Below are 20,567 nucleotides of genomic sequence, written 5' to 3' on the forward strand. Positions count from 1 at the left end.
ATGCTTGTCTCGATTCAATGTACCTTTTGATTGATTCCGATGAATGTGACAAGGATGATGTGGATCTGGTGATCTATGTATGGCAAACGATTTTGGATGAGTTGCACACACACCAATCAATTGATTCCAATGAAGAGACATCGTTGTCGGATGATTGTTCCTGCCTTTCTGGGGTAAAGCATGAGAGTCTTGACTTTGTGCAATCTGAAATGAATGAGTATGCCGCTGTGGTTGATTCCTGTGCAAATCCTGAAGGTTTCGCTCCTGACAGTGTGCAGTCTGAATCTGTGCGATCTGATGCCTGTTTCTCGGATGTTCCTGCAGATTGTGATCGGCATGAGTCTGCCGGTTTCCTCAAGGATGTGTGGAATCCTTTGTCATTTAGAAACAGATCTTTGAGATCTTCCGTCTGTGACCCTGCTATGGGGAAAATTTCTCGACTATGCAGCGTCAAAAGTAAAATTAATATGCCTAATAAAGTTTATCCTGTTGATGTCGCTATTTCTTGTACAGATGAGTCTCTGTCTCACCCTGTTCACACCTGTAAGGGCCCGTTGCCTGATGACAGTTGTTCCAGCGTTTCGGTCCTAGATGCCTTGCAGTCTGCTCCGCAGATCGCGGAGGTTTGCGCTATGGAAGCGTCAGTTTCACAACCTAAAGTGATTTTTGATTCGCAGATTTTGCGTCCTGGCTCCTCGGATTTGATATTGTTGGCCGAATCTAAGAGTGAGACAGCACTTCGGTTTTGCGAATCTGACTCTGAAACATTGTTGCTGGGTCCAGAGAAAGTTTCTCTGAGCCTGCACTGTACCATGAATAACAAAATGATGTCCAATCACACTGACATTTGGGAGTCCCTTTCTTGCTTTGAAGAAAGCTCCACCCTGTACTCTGGATGAGTCAATATTGCCTTGTACAATATCTCCTGCACTGCCCCTAGAGGCTCATCTAGGTATTGCTGCTATTTTTACCTGTTTTTCTGCAGTTTTGGAGTTGCAAGCTAGTTTGACTGCTACGCAGAATTCTGGGTGCAGTGAGGTTGAAGTTAGGGAGTCAGTGTGTGTTCCAGTAAATATACCTGTACATTCCCCTCATGATGATGAGATCCAGTCTCAGTTTGTGGTGGAACCTTCCCTGGGACATCTGCCCTGTTCACAAAATAAAGTTCCAGTTTTGCCCTGTAACATGGATAGTACAGAATCCTTCTTAGAAAACTTGAAAAATGATGTTCCTGAGGTCTTGTTTGATGTTCTGGAGGTCTCCGAGTTCCTCCCAAAGGGTGCAGAACTTGTAGGAGATGTCTCCTGCCCCCCAAGTCCTTCTGAGGTGTTGCCCTCTTCCGTAGGCATTGCTGCCTTGCTGGCTACCTTTTCAGCTCTGGTGGAGCTTCAGTCATGTGTAGTCAATGATGATATTGCAGTCACAGAAATTTCCGAATTTGAATCCGAGTCTTCTTTTGAAAGTCCAGTGCTTGAGACCATTGCTCGTGATGATTTTCTGCCCGGTCCTGGTTTTGGTTTCCTCGTGTCGGACTCTGAGGTTGGCAGTTCCCCAACATGTCCTGAGGTTTCTCCTGTGCTGGTGTACCCCAATGTGCTCTGTGACCCAGAAAGCCCAAGTGTGCCTCGGTTACCAGTGTACTCAGATGCTTCCTTGGTGGAGACATGTTCTGATTTAGCCTGCCTGCTTGCATGCCCAGAAGTGGTCCCTGAAAGTCTTGATCTTGATGGGTGTCCTCGTAATTCTGAATCCGGAATTGTCATTGGTTCCATGGGGGTTCTTGGTAATTCTCCATGTGAGCCTGGTGATTGTTCTGCCCTCTTGGGATCTCTGTGGAGCTTCAAAAGGTTCTGGGAGATTCCGGGAGAAATTTTGCTTGGTACCCTGGATAAGATCAACGGTGGCTTTTGTGTTGTAAGGGACACTTCGAACAGGTTTTGTGGCAGATTTGGTATTTTCGGACGCTCCTTGGAAGGTGGTGGGTATTGTCTGGAGGGTTTCGGTGGCTTCTTCTCTGGTATCCACAGTCCTGATGGGTGTTACGCTGAGACTTGTAGTGCTAATGGGCATGTTTTGGTGGCTTCTGTTTCCGATGAGGTCGGTTTCGGGTGGACTGACTCTGGAATTGCACTTTGTCGGGCTGTCCCGACCTCCATGATTCTTCAGTTTGAGTCTGTTGCTAATAGCACTTTTGAGGGTCGTCTGGAATTCGACCCTGGAGGGGGGGGGGGGGGGTGTGGATATAATCATATGTGTTTTGTGCATCAAGCTTAGCAAGTGTTAAAGGGTTAACTCAGTATTACTGTTTAAGCAGCTGCGTGATACCTTTTAAGGCAGCCTGTCAGTGAAACTAGGGTTAAGGAACTAGGGTGATGAATGTGTTCAAAAGAGCACCAGTCTGCCGTGGATATTTTTACTCTCCACAGGAAGCGAGTGCATCTGGAGGATGAGGCCCACTCTTGTCTGTACATGAGTCTTACACAGAATGAGGAACCACCAGGGAGCCATGGTTTCAGTAAGGACATATAAGGAGAAAGCATCGAACTCTGAACTTCTACTGGTCAGATACTGACTTTCCCTGATGACACCGCCTATGACCTGACATCACCAAAGAGACACCCAGAAGACAACGGAGGACTGTATAGGGGGGGGGTTGGCTGCGTGGGAAAGTTACTTCTCTTCTGGGTAGAGCTGTGCTTATCATAGACTCTTTGTTATCCAGGGAGAAGCCGCACGTGTGTAATAAACAACGCTTTGTTTCTGAAATCAATTCTGTTTCCTCCGGTGCTTCTAAGTAGATACGGTTGCTTTTTACTTCAACAGGGGGTACTGTGATGATTTGGGCAGCACGGCGGCGTAGTGGTTAGCTCTCTCGCCTTGCAGCGCTGGGTCCCTGGTTCGAATCCCAACCAGGGCACTATCTGCAAAGAGTTTGTATGTTCTCTCCGTGTCTGCGTGGGTTTCCTCTGGGCACTCCGGTTTCCTCCCACATTCCAAAAACATATGGATAAGTTAATTGGCTCCCCCTAAAAATTGGCCCTAGACTACAGTACTTACACTACATAATATAGACATATAGCAATGGTAGGGATTAGATTGTGAGCTCCTTTGAGGGACAGTTAGTGACAAGATATATATATATATATATATATATACACACTGTACAGTGCTGCGTAATATGTCGGTGCTATATAAATACTAAATAATAATAATAATAATAATTTGCTCAGCTGCCTGTGCAGGCAGGCAGCTTTTTGACCATTGTGTAGGTTTGCATGCTGCAGGACTCTGGAAAGAAGAGCTTCTGTCAGTTTTGCAGCTTGTGCTTGCTGAGGAATTTGCATACGTTGTCATGCAAATTGCCTGGCCACATTCATTGGAGGTGTGTACTATAAGTACTATGTGTGTCCCACAATGCTTTGCTGTTCATAAGGAGTCTTCCTGTGAAACACTCTGGGGAGTATCAGCCATGCTCTCTGTTTGAAGATCAGCTTAGAGTATTCCTAAATCTGCGCTAGGCAGGTTTTCCCTAGTGCAGTTAGGATTGTTTATCTGTTTTGTTTGTCTGTTGCGATTGTCCTGTCCCAGCGGTGGTCGACAAGGAAATGGTTCTGATCTCTGTTCTTGGAGTATAGCTGGTGCAGCGGTTGCTACCAGCTATCTCTTCTGATCTGTCTCTTTGGATTGCGCTAGCCAATTTTCGCTAGTGCCGGGAATCCTTCTGTTCTGTCTCCTAGGATCGCGCTAGCCACTTTTCGCTAGCGCTGTGGATCCTTCTGCTCTGTCTCCTGGGATCGCGCTAGCCACTTTTCGCTAGCGCTGGGGATCCTTCTGTTCTGTCTCCTGGGATCGCGCTAGCCACTTTTCGCTAGTGCTGTGGATCCTTCTGTTCTGCTACTCTGTACCTGGATTGCGCTAGCCATTTTCGCTAGTGTTGTGAATCCTATCTCTCGCTTGTCCCTGTTTTCGTGTGTCTGTCTTGTCTGCTACGACCGCTTGCTGGAGGCTCGGTGAGGTAACCGTTAAGCAAGCGTTCGCGTCCTCTGTTTTATGTTTGTTTGATGATGGTTAGTTAGGCGTGCTTGTCTCTATTGTGCTTATCACGTGGAGATTGCGCATAACCGCGTGCACTGTTGCGAATGAGTGCGGTGTTCGCGGTTAGCTAGCGTTTGTTATTTTCTGCACCTCCTCATTGTATGATTTGCTGTGCCTTTGCTAACCTCGTATTCTGTTCTGATCTGCCTTGTGTCACGTCTGGCGATCACACCTCTCGCGATCGCGTTCCTGTTTCATATCTGCTGTTGTGTGCACTGTCGCGGGGTGGCGACTAGGTTGGCGCACACACATACAACCTGTCCCTTTGCTCGTTCTCATTCGCAGTCGCCTCTCTTGCGATTGCGTTCTGCGCTTCGTACAATTCCTGTCTGGCATTTGTGGAGGTACAGAGGATTGGTTCCTCTGCACTTCCCAGCGCCATCTGCCGGCAGGAATTTTCCCTCTAAGGGTGCGTAGCACCTTTTGCTGGGTGCCTGCAAATATACGCTTGTGGAGGATTTCCACCGTGTCAGCGCACGCGTTGTGCGCTGATCACGGAGAAAGTTCCACAATCGTTACAACTGGGAACCGCCTCCAAGGGTAAGGTCGGCTCTCGAGGTCGGACAAGCCAGGTTGTAAACACATGGACAGATAAAGTACAGATACAGTAGGCAGAGACGGAGTCTAAGGTACAGGCAGGGTACGGCAACTGGGTATCAGAAATATCGAGGTACAAGATCAGGAGGCAGAAACAGAGTCTGAGGACGAGCCGGGGTTCGGCAACAGAGTATCAGAAATATCGAGGTACAAGATCAGGATTCAGGAGGATAGTCAGGCAGGCAAAAAGTCATAACAGATGATCACAATCAAACTAGTACTTTAAGCTATCAACAGAATCTAGCTTAGTGTAGGATTACAGCTCCAGCTGGTCCCGGCACACTAACGGATCTGACTACAGGTCTGAGTGCTCCCACGTATGTGTTTGCAACACCAGACACCAGAGGAATGACCAGGCTCCAGTATATATACTCTGAGGCTGCCCAGTGCCCCCCCTTAAGTGCTGGACCAATGAGGTGTGGAGCCAGTGTCAGCTGACCAGCCTGGTCAGCTGACTACCTCTGGCTACCACATAAACCCTGCCTTAGTGCGCGCGCACGCGTCACTCTAAAACCAGGGGGACTATGAGTCCCAGCCGCACCAGCACCGCTCTGCGGTGTCCCAGCAAGGGGCCTATGCGCGCTAACCGCCGCGTCCAACGCGGCGGTTCCTCCGCGCTTTGCACAGCCCTGCATGGAGGCAGCCACCTCACGCTGAGAGGAGGCGGCTGTCCCTCCGCACTCTGCCCTGCCATCACGGGAAGCAGCCGCCCCACGCCGAGTGGAGGCGGCTGCTTTCCCGCAAAGCCTCACAAAGACGACGTAAATGAAGACTTCTAACAACCATTTTGGACACACCTTCTCATGCAAACACTTTTCATGAAGTTAATTTACTATTTTTGATACCTTTTTTATAACTACTACATCACCACATAATCACTTGATGTTTTTCTTCATAAAAAAGGTGGTTTTATGCATCATTGACCTCCAATACAAGTTTTAAAAGCTATTTAAGGCCAGCTCGAATATTTTGCTCGAATACAGAATCGAATAGCGACGTTGGATATCCGAGATCGAATCGGATATTCGATTAACTCGAATATTGAACTTCGAGTGAATTCGGATGGTTTACTATCCGAATTCGACCAAACTCGAATAGGATAATGAGGTATCCAAGCAACAGTGGTGGCTACCAGTCATTCAAAGCACTTGGCGATGAAAGGGGTTAGAGCAACTGTTAGGTAATCATTAAGACAGGTTATCCTAGGATTTTTTGGAACTGGCACAATGGTTGTGCATTTAAGGCATGAGGACTACACCCAACAGCGGAGATACCGCCGCGTGGTTTAGTGACAGGGCGGCTTTCTCCGCGTTCAAACCGGCGGTTTCCGCGCAACAACACATGTCTGGCTTGTCTGGACCTTCTAGTGATTTATGGAAACAAATCACTACTAGTTGTAATTGGCTACTGGATTCCAGCCTGGCTACATGGAAAGCACTACTGTCCTACTTCTGTGACTGAAGATACAGTTTAAAGGAAACCTGAACTGGAAAGACTGTGGGAGGTGCCTTTGAAGAGTAGCCTTTGAATTTGCTATTTGGTTGGTTGTGCCCATCTCTGTGTTCTTGAGAGGACAAGACCCAAGGTTATCCTTGTTAGTATAGTGATCAGTATCCCCGCCTGTCATGTAGGCGACTGGGGTTCAATTCCCTGACGGGGAGGCAGCTTTTGATTCTCTCCATGGGTCTAGCCAAGGAATACCGTTTGTTCAGCCCTTTCCCTAACGTTTTCCAGCCCCCTTGCTGGTGGCGGAGACTCTTGACACCATGGGTGGTTAGCTCAGTTGGTTAGAGCATGGTGCAAATAATGCCAAGGTTGTGTGTTTGATCCCCGTACGGTCCACAGGTGTGCGCTTAGACTTTTCAGTGTGCCTGTAGTCTGCCTGTCTGGGCACTGTGAAAGCAGTCTTTGCTTCTGCACTGGAGATCACTGACCCTCTTTCCATCAGTTGACTCTGCTAAAGGCAGTGAGCCCTCTGTACACCCAGGACTGTTGTCATGGTTTCAAGGAGATGAAATCACACTCCCCCCTCATTGGAAATGTCCTTATACATGGCATGCAAAAACAGTTAACTACTTTGCATACAACTTTGCAAACTGCTCTTTCTTTCCCAGCATAACTGCTGCTCACCTTTCAACTTTATGGAAATACCATTGCTTGTCTTTTGCACCTAACACAAAATTGAAACACAATCTATTTCACAGAATAACCTCTACTTAAAAACAAAACCAAACGAACCCTAGAGGCCACATTCAGGACAGAATGTGGCCTCTGTGATCGTTGGGAAAGGTAGTGAGCAAAAAGATCTTTTCAGGATTTATGGAAACAAATCACTACTAGTTGTAATTGGCTACTGGATTCCAGCCTGGCTACATGGAAAGCACTACTGCCCTACTTCTGTGACTGAAGATACAGCAAAACCAAACCAACCCTAAAGGCCGAATTCAGGACAGAATGTGGCCTCGGTGACCGTTGGGAAAGGTAGTGAGCAAAAAGATCATTTCAGGATTTATGGAAACAAATCACTACTAGTTGTAATTGGCTACTGGATACATGGAAAGCACTACTGCCCTACTTCTGTGACTGAAGATACAGTTTAAAGGAAACCTGAACTGGAAAGACTGTGGGAGGTGCTTTTGAAGAGTAGCCTTTGAATTTGCTAGTTGGTTGGTTTTGCCCATCTCCGTGTTCTTGAGAGGACAAGACCCTGGGTTATCCTTGTTAGTATAGTGGTCAGTATACATGCTTGTCACGCAGGCGACCGGGGTTCAATTGCTCAACGGGGAGGCAGCTTTTGCTTCTTAAACTTTGTTTTTCTCCATGTGTCAAGCCAAGGAATACCGTTTGTTCAGCCCTTTCACTAACGTTTTCCAGCCCCCTTGCTGGTGGCGGAGACTCTTGACACCATGGCCGGTTAGCTCAGTTGGTTGGAGTGTGGTGCTAATAACGTGCAAGGTTGCAGGTTCGATCCCCGTATGGGTCACAGGTGTGCGCTTAGACTTTTCACTCTGCCTGTCTGGGCACTTTGAAAGCAGTCGTTGCTTCCGCACTGGAGATCACTGACCCTCTTTCCATCAGTTGACTCTGCTAAAGGCAGCGAGCACTCTGTACACCCAGGACTGTTGTCATGATGAAATCGCACTCCCCCCTCATTGGAAATGTCCTTTTACATGGCATGCAAAAACAGTTACCTACTTTGCATACAACTTTGCCAACTGCTTTTTCTTTCCCAGCAATACTGCTGCTCTCCTTTCAGCTGTATGGAAATACCGTTGCTTGTCTTTTGCACCTAACACAAAATTGAAACACAATCTACTTCACAGAATAACCTCTACCCAAAAGCCAAACCAAACCAACCCTAAAGGCCGAATTCAGGACAGAATGTGGCCTCGGTGACCGTTGGGAAAGGTAGTGAGCAAAAAGATCATTTCAGGATTTATGGAAACAAATCACTACTAGTTGTAATTGGCTACTGGATACATGGAAAGCACTACTGCCCTACTTCTGTGACTGAAGATACAGTTTAAAGGAAACCTGAACTGGAAAGACTGTGGGAGGTGCTTTTGAAGAGTAGCCTTTGAATTTGCTAGTTGGTTGGTTTTGTCCATCTCTGTGTTCTTGAGAGGACAAAGCCCAGGGTTATCCTCATTAGTATAGTGGTCAGTATCCCTGCCTGTCACGCGGGAGACCGGGGTTCAATTCCCCAATGGGGAGGCAGCTTTTGCTTCTTAAACTTTGTTTATCTCCATGTGTCTAGCCTAGGAATAACGTTTGTTCAGCCCTTTCACTAACATTTTCCAGCCCCCTTGCTGGTGGTGGAGACTCACAGTGCCATGGCCGGTTAGCTCAGTTGGTTAGAGCGTGGTGCTAATAACGCCAAGGTTGCGGCTTCGATCCGCGTATGGGCCACAGGTGTGCGCTGTAATATCCACCTTTTGCTCCGGCACCAGCAAACTCATCAGCAGGAGTTTGCAAACATGACTCTTCACACAGCAAGCAGGAGATAGACTTTTCTCAGGCTTCTTCAATGTTTACGTTATTTATTCAAGTAACAGAAATACAGATAGATACAGTTTATCATCTCCCGGCAAAGCAGACTTCCATGTTGTGTTACAGCTGCTTGAGTATCTTCCTACTGAAGATACCCAGGTCTTCTTGTATCTACTCTATGTTACATCTAGACTACCTATGTACAGCATACATTATATCAGATTACAGAAAGGAATCACATACTTAGAGGTCCCAGTCAGCCTTGCGAGCTATTGCGAAAGTAAAGAGCAGAATGCCCTCTCCATCGCTCACCCCAGATTTAATACCGACTAGGAAAGAGTTAAATATGACATCATCTTCGCCATCCCCTATATCCGTCTATTAGTGGACCCACTTGTGGTGTCATCATACACACCTACTCGATTAATAATCAATGAGGCATTTGACCTACATGCAGGCCTGTGGATATTTACATAACATGACTGATGTTTATTGTTCTAGTGGCGGTACATCTGCAGGTCAGGGAGCCCTGCGGCCTTGTACTAGAACAGCTTCTTGGTATGTTCTAGTTCTGCTGACAGAACTGCAGATTTTCTCTCAGAGAAAATCCCCTTAAAGGGCAGGTCTGCTCATCAAGCCTTTTTGACTAACTCAGTCCAAATAACTGAGGCCTACTTAAATTATAACAATCCCCCCTAAAAAGGCTTGACCCGCAGATCCCAGCTTCTGAACCCACCCGTACCTGGTTTCTTTTCTTTAGGTTTCACTTTTCGATGTTCGTGCTCACACACCTTCTCTGCTCTCGGTGGTTACCCCTTGAAGAGAGAGAGAGCACGACCTCTTGGTCTTCCTGTAACCAGGCTCTCTGGGAAGGCCCTACTTCTAAGTCCCTCTATACCACATGCTCAGCATTTGCGTCACTTACGTATCACTCACAAACTTGCATGACCACAGAAAAGTGAAACTCGTTTGGTTGTTACTCAAGGGAGCAGTGCCAGGTGCCTTCTAAAAGAACGCCTTTATACAATCAGCTCCATCACAGGTACTACTAAACCTATACCCGTAACCCTGTATATCCCTTAATTTGAAAATATCGGTTCAGGAGATTGTTTATGAGGCACCAATCTCTGGACCAGGTTAATTTGTTTTACGTAATTTTAGCACGCAACCTCACCTGGATAATGATGCCTAACGTTGTCATCCCCATCCAGACGACCAGTGGGTGTAGAAAAACTTTGGAACTGCAGAGGCCCCGTCCGAGTGTCCCTGGAACATCACCGGAACCTCTGTCCACCAGGTCAGACTGGCACTCACCTGCTCATTTTTGTGTTCTACCTCGTTAAGATCACCTGTATCATGGTGAAATCTTACCTCTAACTTCGTGTACTGTTTGTTTAACCTTTGTAACAAAATGTGGTCGTCTTGGATCAAACCCTGTTCCCCTTTGTCCCATGTCGTGTTCTCTTTCAGGACGGGAACTACCCGTGAAACTTTGCACTTTAGAGTTTTCTTAACAATTTGAGAAACAACGTCATCCAACCTGGATGACTGGATCCATATGGGATCTCCGCTCCCACAATATGTTCCCCTTGGAAAATCTCCCTTATCGGAACAATTATGAGAATATACCTTGAATGTATCATTAGACCTTATGTTAAAAAACCAAACCTTTCCTTCAGCCACCGGAACTATCGGTTGGGCTTCAGGGTGGATCTTTTGAATGGTATCCTCGCATTCTGCGTTCTTGAGCCTGCAGGCTTCTTCACTAAATTTGACTTGCCCCGGCCAACGCAGGTACTTCTGCAAGAATTGCCGGCATGAGGACAACTCTACTTGCTTCACCTCCCCGTCTAGCACTAAAAAAGGTTGACCTCTCAGGTCCTGGTGTGAGACACGGGTTGAGGTGGGAACCAAGGAAGTGGCGGTGCCTAAAGGAATCTTGCACCGTTTCCCTTTGTTCACCCAAACATCTCGAAGCTGCCATGCAAAAGATCCTTCTCCAGAAAAATTAATATATCTCCCCTTGTCCAATCTCAGTTGGACAGGATCTTTAAGCCTCTCCCTGACAAAATATGCCCCCAACCATCCTGATTGAACCTCTTCCCCCCTTTACGTCCTGAGGCACAATATGTACCTGAGGTCGGGAAGACAGTACTCTCTGCAATCTTTCAATTAAGAGTACCTCTTCACTTACCCACCTAGCATGAGGATAAGCGGCTGCATATGGACTGTGTAATATCGTCCCCTGTTGTGACCCGTGTGGTGTGAATGGGGTTCCCTGTGTGGGCTTTCCCTCCCCCGGGACCGCTCTCCCCACCCTCTTTGTCACCTGGAAATGTGGCTTGATCTCGATTTTTACTTCTTGTATCGAGAACCACCAACCCTCGGCTTTCCAGCTTTTACGTGTGTATAGTTGTTTCAGAGGCACTCTCTGTTGGTAGCTCCAGAGTGTGATGTTGTCCCCTGCGTCTCTCTGGTAAGAGAATTGACGCCTCCTGCTCGTTCCTCTCCAATCTGGAACCATCTCACTCTGCATAACCAAGACAAGGTACCCCTGAATCACACACTCCACCTTTTGCATGTACCCATTGTACTGCAATGTACCTTTTAACAAACCTTTGGATCGGTGCATCGATTCTGGGAGTGTGACATTCAATAGCAGGTTTACACTGCCGTTCACATCACCCTTCCAGCACACCTGACCTTTCGGCCCTTTCACCCACATTGTGCCATGAAATTTGTTTTCTCCTGGCACCAGTGCTCTTTTCCTCCGTCCCTGCATGGTCCTTCTGTGCCAAGCGGAGGGAGGTGTGAAAGGATTAGTACCTTTGTCACCCAACATTAACATGCTTGGTGTAAGACCTGTCAGAATATCTACTCACAAATCAGCCCCAATGCCCCAATCTATCACCACACGCTTCACCCTATGTGGCGCGTCCCCGCTTGAACAGGAGGTGAGGAGACAACACCTGCCCGACTTCGGTTACACCCAGGCCTTTAGTGTGCAAAGTATTGGGGCTGAATGCAGGGTGAGCAAATAATCCTCTAGATCCAACAGGAAGTTAAACACAGTCCAGAACAATCTAAGGTCATACACGGTAGATCAGAAATATCGAGGTACAGAAGGAACAAACGGTTACACGGTCAGAGTCCAGGCAGGGGTCGGTACAGGCGGCGATCAAGAGTAGTGTTATCCAGGCAAGGTTCAGTTCAGGCAGCAATCACAGAATGGTCGATATTCAGGCAAGGGTCAGGTCAGGTGGCAATCAAAGAGAAGTCGATATCCAAGCTTAATCGGTACACAGAAAATCCACAGCAGAATCACACCCAGCAAGCAAGACACAAGCTATCACGGGCAATGTGTTGGAGAGGAAGTCAGGTTTAAATATCTCACTCAACCAATCAGTGGCCGGCCACTCACACCACAACCAATCAAAATGCAGCATGATCCCTGCCTAAGTGTCAGCTGTAATACCAGCTGACACAACCAACAGGAGCCCTCTGTCTTGTCAGCTGACTGATAATGTCAGCTGACTATGTGATACGTCTTCTGAGCGTATAGGACGGACGCTTGACTCTATGCGTCCGTCCCCGCTCATTCCCTAGCTGCGCGCGCACACCCCTGTTGCCATGGACGCCGGGGTTGCTGTGCGCGCGAGAGGACGGCGCGAACCCGGAAGTGCTGGAGCCCGCATGGAGACCAGCGGAGGCGGCAGCATCGCGGGATCCCCGAGGTGAGTCCCTGACATTACTCCCCCCCCCGAGGAGTGGCCCCTGGACACTCTAATCGAGGTTTGAAAGGAAATTTGTCATAAAATTCTTTAATTATTTGATCAGCATGAACCTGTCTAGCGGGAACCCATGACCTTTCCTCTGGACCATAACCCTTCCAATCAATCAGAAATTGTAGTGACTTTTTTACAATACGTGAATCTAAGATTTTCTCTATCTCATATTCAATTTCACCATTGACCATCACAGGATCTGGGGGAGTAACAGATTGATCACAATTAACGGCAGATTTCAGTAACGAGACATGAAATGAATCTACCCCCCTGAGGGAATTCAGCATCTTGACTCTATAAGTCACGTCATTGATTTTTTGAGATATTGGATAGGGACCAATAAATTTAGGTCCTAATTTGGTAGATGGTTGTCTAAGAGAAATGTTTCGAGTAGACACCCAAACCATATCCCCAGGCACAAACTGTGGTTCAGGAGACCGATGACGGTCAGCAAATGACTTTTGTCGTTGCCCTGCTACCTTTAAGTTCTCCTGAACCTGTTTCCAAACCAACTCCATGTGAGCAACCCAATTGTCGAGGTCGGGAAGATCAGAGGAAGTTGGAGACAGTGAGCAAAATTTTGGATGCAACCCTGTAACAATCTGAAAAGGAGACATTTTAGTGGAAGCATTTTCAGCATTATTGATGGCAAATTCAGCAAAGGACAGGTAATCAGACCAAGTCTCCTGACAGTTGGCTACGAAACATCGCAGAATTTGCTCTAAATTCTGATTGGTCCTTTCTGTCTGTCCATTAGTTTCTGGGTGGTACCCTGAAGAGAATGACAACGAAATTCCTAGACAATTACAGAAGGCCTTCCAAAACCGTGACACAAATTGAACCCCCCTGTCAGATACAATATTTTCAGGGATCCCATGTAATTTAAAAATGTTGCAAATAAAAAGTTGAGCTAATTCTTTAGCGGATGGTAATTTTGGCATTGGTATGAAATGACACATTTTGCTAAATCTGTCCACTACAACCCATACAGCAGTATTACCCTGAGAACTGGGCAGATCTACAATAAAATCCATGGAAATATGTGTCCATGGTCTTAGTGGAACAGGTAAAGGCATGAGGGTGCCTTGAGGACTGGTACGTAAAACTTTACTGCGGGCACAAACAGAACAGGATTTAACATACGAACACACGTCCCTGCTCAAGGAAGGCCACCACACCAGTCTTTTTAAGAGATTAAGTGTCTTCTTCTCGCCTGGATGACCTGTGGTTTTAGACTCATGCAATTGTTGCAGGACCTGCAACCTGAGGTGAGGGGGAACAAACAGACAATCAATTGGTTTCCCTGGTGGAACCCTCCTTTGAGCAAACTTCAACTTTTCTGAGAGGTCTGGGGACAGATTAATGGCCGCAATGATATATTGTTTAGGAATGATGGTTTCAGGGGACCTAGCCTGCGGCTCCGGAATCCCAAAACTACGGGATAGAGCATCCGCCTTCACATTTTTTGACCCAGGTTTATACGTTATAGTAAAATTAAAACGCGAAAAGAACAAAGCCCATCGAGCTTGTCGCGGATTAAGTCTTTTAGCGTTCTCAATGTATTCAAGGTTTTTATGATCTGTAAAAACTGTGACAGGATGAAGGGCTCCCTCTAACCAATGTCTCCACTCCTCAAACGCTAGTTTAACCCCCAAGAGCTCTCTGTTACCAATGTCATAATTCCGCTCAGCGGAAGAAAATTTTCTAGAGAAAAAGGCACATGGGTGGAGACATTCAGGAGAACCAGTGTATTGAGAAAGTACTGCCCCCACCCCCAATTCTGAGGCGTCTACCTCCAAAACAAACGGTCTTTGAACATCAGGATGGGTCAGAACTGGGGCAGAACAAAAGGTCTCCTTTAATTCTTTAAAAGCTGTTAGTGCTCCAGAGGTCCAATTGGAGGGATCTGCACCTTTTTTAGTGAGATCCGTCAATGGGGCCACCTTGAGGGAAAATTTTTTAATAAACTTTCTATAAAAATTAGCAAACCCAAGGAAGCGTTGCAAGGACTTCAGATCAGTGGGTTGGGGCCAGTTTAATACTGCTGAGAGCTTGGCAGGGTCCATGGCTAGGCCAGAACTAGACATCACATAACCTAGAAAGGATACTTCTTGAATCTCAAACTCGCATTTCTCCAATTTAGCGTATAAACAATTTTCCCTGAGTTTCTGTAACACCCTCTTAACATGTTCACGATGTTCATCTAGAGAAGAGGAAAAAATTAAGATGTCATCCAAATACACTACCAGAAAACGTCCTAAATAATCACGAAATACATCATTGATGAAATCTTGGAACACAGCTGGGGCATTACATAACCCAAACGGCATTACCAAATACTCGTAGTGCCCATCCTTGGTATTAAAGGCCGTTTTCCATTCATCCCCCTGTCTGATCCTTATCAGATTATAAGCACCTCTGAGGTCTAATTTAGAAAATACCTTAGCCCCGGCTACCTGGGCAAAAAGATCCTCAATTAACGGCAAAGGGTAGCGGTTTTTTACAGTGATTTTGTTTAAACCCCTATAATCAATACAAGGCCTCAACCCACCATCCTTCTTTTCGACAAAGAAAAACCCAGCACCCGCAGGGGATGAGGAGGGGCGTATGAACCCTTTGCCCAGGTTTTCTTTAATATAGTCTTTCATTGCCCTGTCTTCAGGCCCTGAAAGGCTATATAACCTTCCCCTAGGTGGCATGGTTCCTGGAAAAAGGTCAATAGGACAATCATAAGACCTGTGTGGAGGTAATTTGTCAGCGGCCTGAGGGGAAAAAACATCAATAAATTCATGGTAAACTTCTGGTAATTTTTCCTCCACACACGTGGCCCCTAGACATAAACGTGTGAGACAATTATTATTGCAATATGAAGACCATTTAATCAATTGACCTGACTGCCAGTCAATAATAGGATTATGCAACCTTAACCATGGTAACCCCAAGATGATGGGACTAGAGGGAATATTCAAGACATAAAATTTCAGTATTTCAGAATGTAGTGCACCAATTTTTACAGAGATGTCAGAGGTGACAGAAATTGGCTGGCCAGCTTGCAGTGGAGTGTCATCAATGGCTGTCACATACAATCTTTCAGAACAAACAGAAACAGGAACACCAAGCTCCTGTGCCAAAGCTAGATCCATGAAGTTACCTGCAGCTCCACAATCAACAAATGCTTGACCTTGGTAACTCTTGCCACCTCGGACAATATCAATAGGTAATAATACTCGGTCATATTTAAGAGGAAATACCTGATCGCCTAGGTGAGTTTCCTCGGCCTCACCTAAGCGCTGGAGTTTTCCTGTTTCTTCCTTTTAATAGGACAGTTCTGAGCATAATGCCCCGGGCCCCCACAATAGAGACATAATCCCTCCTTCCTCCTCCTAGCTTTCTCGATCACAGACAGTCTAGAAACACCCAACTGCATGGGTTCAGGTTCATCAGAAGTGGACGAGGAGGGAACAGATACTGGAACAGGAACTGGAGGAACTGATAAAGACCAGACTGGTTTAAAGGATGAGTCCCTTTCCTGGCGTCTCTCCCTGAGACGTCGATCAATCTGGATGGAGAGTTGAATCAAATCCTTCAACGTACCAGGAACTCCTACCCTGGCCAATTCATCCTTTAATTGCTCTGAAAGTCCCAACCTGAACTGATGTTTCAAAGCTGCATCATTCCATGCTGTGTCTCCGGACCAGTGGCGAAACTCAGTCACGTATTCTTCCACCGGTCGCCTGCCTTGACGGAGAGCCTGAAGAGCAGTTTCGGCTGAAGCTCCTTTGCCGGGGTCCTCATAGAGTTCAGCTAAGGCCTCAAAGAGTGTGGTGGTACTAGCAAGAGCTGGATGTTGCTGCTCAACTAGCCGGAGCGCCCAGGCCTGAGGTTCTCCCTGTAATAAAGAAATAATTGCTCCCACTCGAGTACTTTCACTGGCATAGGTTCTGGGGAGCAGTGAAAAATGCAAGAAACACGCGCTCCGAAAAAGTCTGAATTTTGAACGATCCCCAGAAAACCTCTCTGGTAAGGGGAGTCGGGGTTCCGGTACTTGATGATCAAGAGGTTGAGCCTGTGCAGGGGCAGACTCAACTGGTGGGGGTGGAACAGGAGCGGATACGGCTGCAGCCGCCAAAAGTGGAGTGGGAGGAGTGCCTGGAGCGCGTAGCTGTTCCTGGATTTGTGAATAATTTTTCTGAACCTCTTCCACTGAAATTCTGAGCTGAGCCACCAGTTCACAGAGGAGCTCCATTTGAGAACGTTCCCCGTCAACGTTCATAGCTGATTTTTGGGGAGGTGGCCCGTGATAATGTAAGACCTGTCAGAATATCTACTCACAAATCAGCCCCAATGCCCCAATCTATCACCACACGCTTCACCCTATGTGGCGCGTCCCCGCTTGAACAGGAGGTGAGGAGACAACACCTGCCCGACTTCGGTTACACCCAGGCCTTTAGTGTGCAAAGTATTGGGGCTGAATGCAGGGTGAGCAAATAATCCTCTAGATCCAACAGGAAGTTAAACACAGTCCAGAACAATCTAAGGTCATACACGGTAGATCAGAAATATCGAGGTACAGAAGGAACAAACGGTTACACGGTCAGAGTCCAGGCAGGGGTCGGTACAGGCGGCGATCAAGAGTAGTGTTATCCAGGCAAGGTTCAGTTCAGGCAGCAATCACAGAATGGTCGATATTCAGGCAAGGGTCAGGTCAGGCGGCAATCAAAGAGAAGTCGATATCCAAGCTTAATCGGTACACAGAAAATCCACAGCAGAATCACACCCAGCAAGCAAGACACAAGCTATCACGGGCAATGTGTTGGAGAGGAAGTCAGGTTTAAATATCTCACTCAACCAATCAGTGGCCGGCCACTCACACCACAACCAATCAAAATGCAGCATGATCCCTGCCTAAGTGTCAGCTGTAATACCAGCTGACACAACCAACAGGAGCCCTCTGTCTTGTCAGCTGACTGATAATGTCAGCTGACTATGTGATACGTCTTCTGAGCGTATAGGACGGACGCTTGACTCTATGCGTCCGTCCCCGCTCATTCCCTAGCTGCGCGCGCACACCCCTGTTGCCATGGACGCCGGGGTTGCTGTGCGCGCGAGAGGACGGCGCGAACCCGGAAGTGCTGGAGCCCGCATGGAGACCAGCGGAGGCGGCAGCATCACGGGATCCCCGAGGTGAGTCCCTGACACTTGGGCCTTGCATTCTCATTAACCCCTTATTATACATGAGAATGTCCTCTCTTCGTTCTCCTAGGACGGAATGGCAACCTAGGATCACCATCAGCACGGTACTCTTCATTATAAAAGCACCACCTTGGGAAAGAAAAACATTAGCAATTTGCACTATGCTTTGCTCAGACAGTTTTTTTAGACGTTTTCCGATCTCAGGAACCTCGGTTTTTAGTCTCTTTCCAATTTCAGGAATCTCGTGTTTTAGTCTCTTTCCAATTTCAGGAATCTCGTGTTTCTCCAAACTTAGATTGGCATCTGGAACCTTTCGCTTATCCGACTGACATCTCCATCTTTGCTGCCAGCACTGCAGCTGTCTTGATTCCATATTGCCCAACTCCTGAAATCGAAATACAAACAAATCAATTCTTATTAATGATTTGGGATTCGCCCTGCGGCTTGTACTCTGTACACTTGAAATTGATCAATATATATCGTAATTGATCTCGTTGCTCTATGGTTCTCATGAACTCTGTTTACTCTTATTGGTAGATTGGAGTTAAACTTCACCCCCCTACCTCAGTACTATCCTCAGTACTTACCTGTTTAAAATATGCTCCCGCGGACTTCACCTTTGGAAGCTCTCACCTCATTGCAGCTCACTCCACATCCCCCCTTATCTGTCCATGCGCGGCCGTCGCATGCACAGATTACGGATGCCACACCTGTTGCTGCTTTGCAGGTGAGCCTGCAATGCACTTACTCAGTTTCGCATTAACTTATCTAGAACTTCATTGCGATACCAGCTCTGCTAGAAGTTCTGTGTGTTGTCCCCTCTGATCAATGTTTGCCGTGCCACTACCCCCAGACTTCACAAAAAAATGGCTGCCTCCCTGTAGGAAGGAGCACTTTGCACTTAAACTACACAGGGTGCAGGGCTAAGCATACCAGCGTCACATGCCTGTATGCAGATCCCTGAATGCCCACATGGTAGGTAGTCACATGGCAAACAGCGTACTGATACACTGTCACTCTGTACATGGCAATTCTATCATCTGTATAATTGCCCCATGAACTGCGGTCAGTTTTTGTTCTTTGTGCTACAATTGATAGGAGCTGGAAAAAACATATTTGACCAATCAGTGGACGAAAAAAAAACGCACAAAAACCAGCCCCAGCCCAGCATAGACCTCTCAGTCAAGCTCTGGCCCTGTCCACGACAAAAACCGGAAAAAAAACGTTACCGCTCTGCAACAGCGCCGACGGAAACCCGGATTGGTCAACTCCCTTTTTTCCAACTCCGGCACTCCCTTGCTGCACTGTTGGAAACTCATGCAACATCCATTAAGGTGCCCCACTTACAGGAATAATCCCTTAAGCAACTCAGTACAGACCCATTTCTGATCTGCGCTGTTTCTTGTCTCCCTGCACCTAGCTGGGAAACATTTCCTATCCGTGAGCCTGCAACTTGCTTGGCTCACGTATGGGGACACTCCCTGTGTCCAGACTTCTTCTGAGGAAATCATCTGGAAGCCAAGAAACTCAGTAGAATCTCTCTACTGTCCCCACTCTGGACCCCCCTCCCACCAGCTGCTTCCGTGCACGGCGCCTTGTGCACAGCTGTGACATGGGATGTGGGATCCCCCCCCAGCACATCCTCCCCCCTGCCATCGGGGCGTGCTTATCAGTGGGCGCTTCCTGCCCCCTCCCCTCCTGATACATCATGCAGATGGGAGTGGCTTTCTCAGAAACCCGACGCCATGTTGAGTCATGGCATGCCAGCCAAGATGGCTGCTATGTCAGTCCCCCATAGCAACCACTTAATCCTATGCACCTTCAGAAAAAAACAGTTAGAACATACATAGAACATACTGTAACGATCGGTGAAGCACAGAGAGGATCTGATTACCAGTGATCTGCAGTATCACAGGAAATACAGATGTATACCAGATTATATGTGATCTGCAGTATCACTGATAATCCGATATACTAGCTAACCTCTGTTCACTTGAGTAGAGTGTAGTGTTTGGTGTAACTGTAACACTTTGAGGACCAGGCCTCAGTGCAGTAAGGAGAGCTGCACAGATTCCTTCCGCAAACCTGAGCTCTCCAAGGCGGGAGGAGTCAGGCTGCCAGCGGGAAGGATATACTGAAAGTAACCCTCAGGCGGAAGGGTCACTTAACAGAACGAGGAACCGCCTCTAACAGTAAGGTCGGTTCTCGAGGTCGGACAAGCCAGGTCGTACACACACGGACAGATAAAGTACAAGATCAGGAGGCAAAGGCGGAGTCAAAGTACAGGCAGGGTTCAGCAACGGGGTATCAGAAATATCGGGGTAAAAAATCAGGAGGCAGAAGCAGAGTCAAGGAACGAGCCGGGGTTCGGCAACAGAGTATCAGAAATATCGAGGTACAATACAAGATCAGAGTTCAAAAGGGTAGTCAAGGCAGGCAAAAGTCATAACAAATAAATACAATCAAACTAGTACTTTAGCTATCAACAGAATCTAGCTAAGTGTAGGATTACAGCTCCAGCTGGTCCCGGCACACTTGCGGATCTGACTACGGATCTGGGTGCTTCCACATAAGTGATCGCACGCCAGACAAAGAGCAAGTGAACAACCAGCAGTATATATACTCTAGGACCTTTCCAGGACCTCCCTAATTGCTGGTCCAATGGGAGCAGTGGAATTTGTCAGCTGACCCAGCTGGTCAGCCGACTCCCTTCTAACAGCTATTTAAACTCTGCCTCTGTGCTCGCGCGCGTGTAAGTCTGAATCTTGGTGGACTATCAGTCCCAGCCACACCAGTACTGTCATGCAATGTATCTAGTGCGGGGGCCGCCTCTGATGCGGATTCCGCCGCTCTGCCTAAGCGGCATGCGGCGGTTTTTTCGCGTTGTGACGCGCTGCTGAACGCGGA

General features: G+C 47.3%; 1 non-coding gene across 1 annotated transcript; it reads left to right on the plus strand.

Annotated features, from left to right (window-relative positions):
• Positions 1-8,527: 8,527 nt before the first annotated feature.
• Positions 8,528-8,601, plus strand: TRNAI-AAU (transfer RNA isoleucine (anticodon AAU)). Its single transcript has one exon. It is a non-coding gene; the product is annotated as a tRNA-Ile (tRNA).
• The last annotated feature ends 11,966 nt before the right edge of the window (positions 8,602-20,567 follow it).

Source organism: Hyperolius riggenbachi, chromosome 2 (genome assembly GCF_040937935.1).
Source record: "Hyperolius riggenbachi isolate aHypRig1 chromosome 2, aHypRig1.pri, whole genome shotgun sequence".
Taxonomy (NCBI): domain Eukaryota; kingdom Metazoa; phylum Chordata; class Amphibia; order Anura; family Hyperoliidae; genus Hyperolius; species Hyperolius riggenbachi.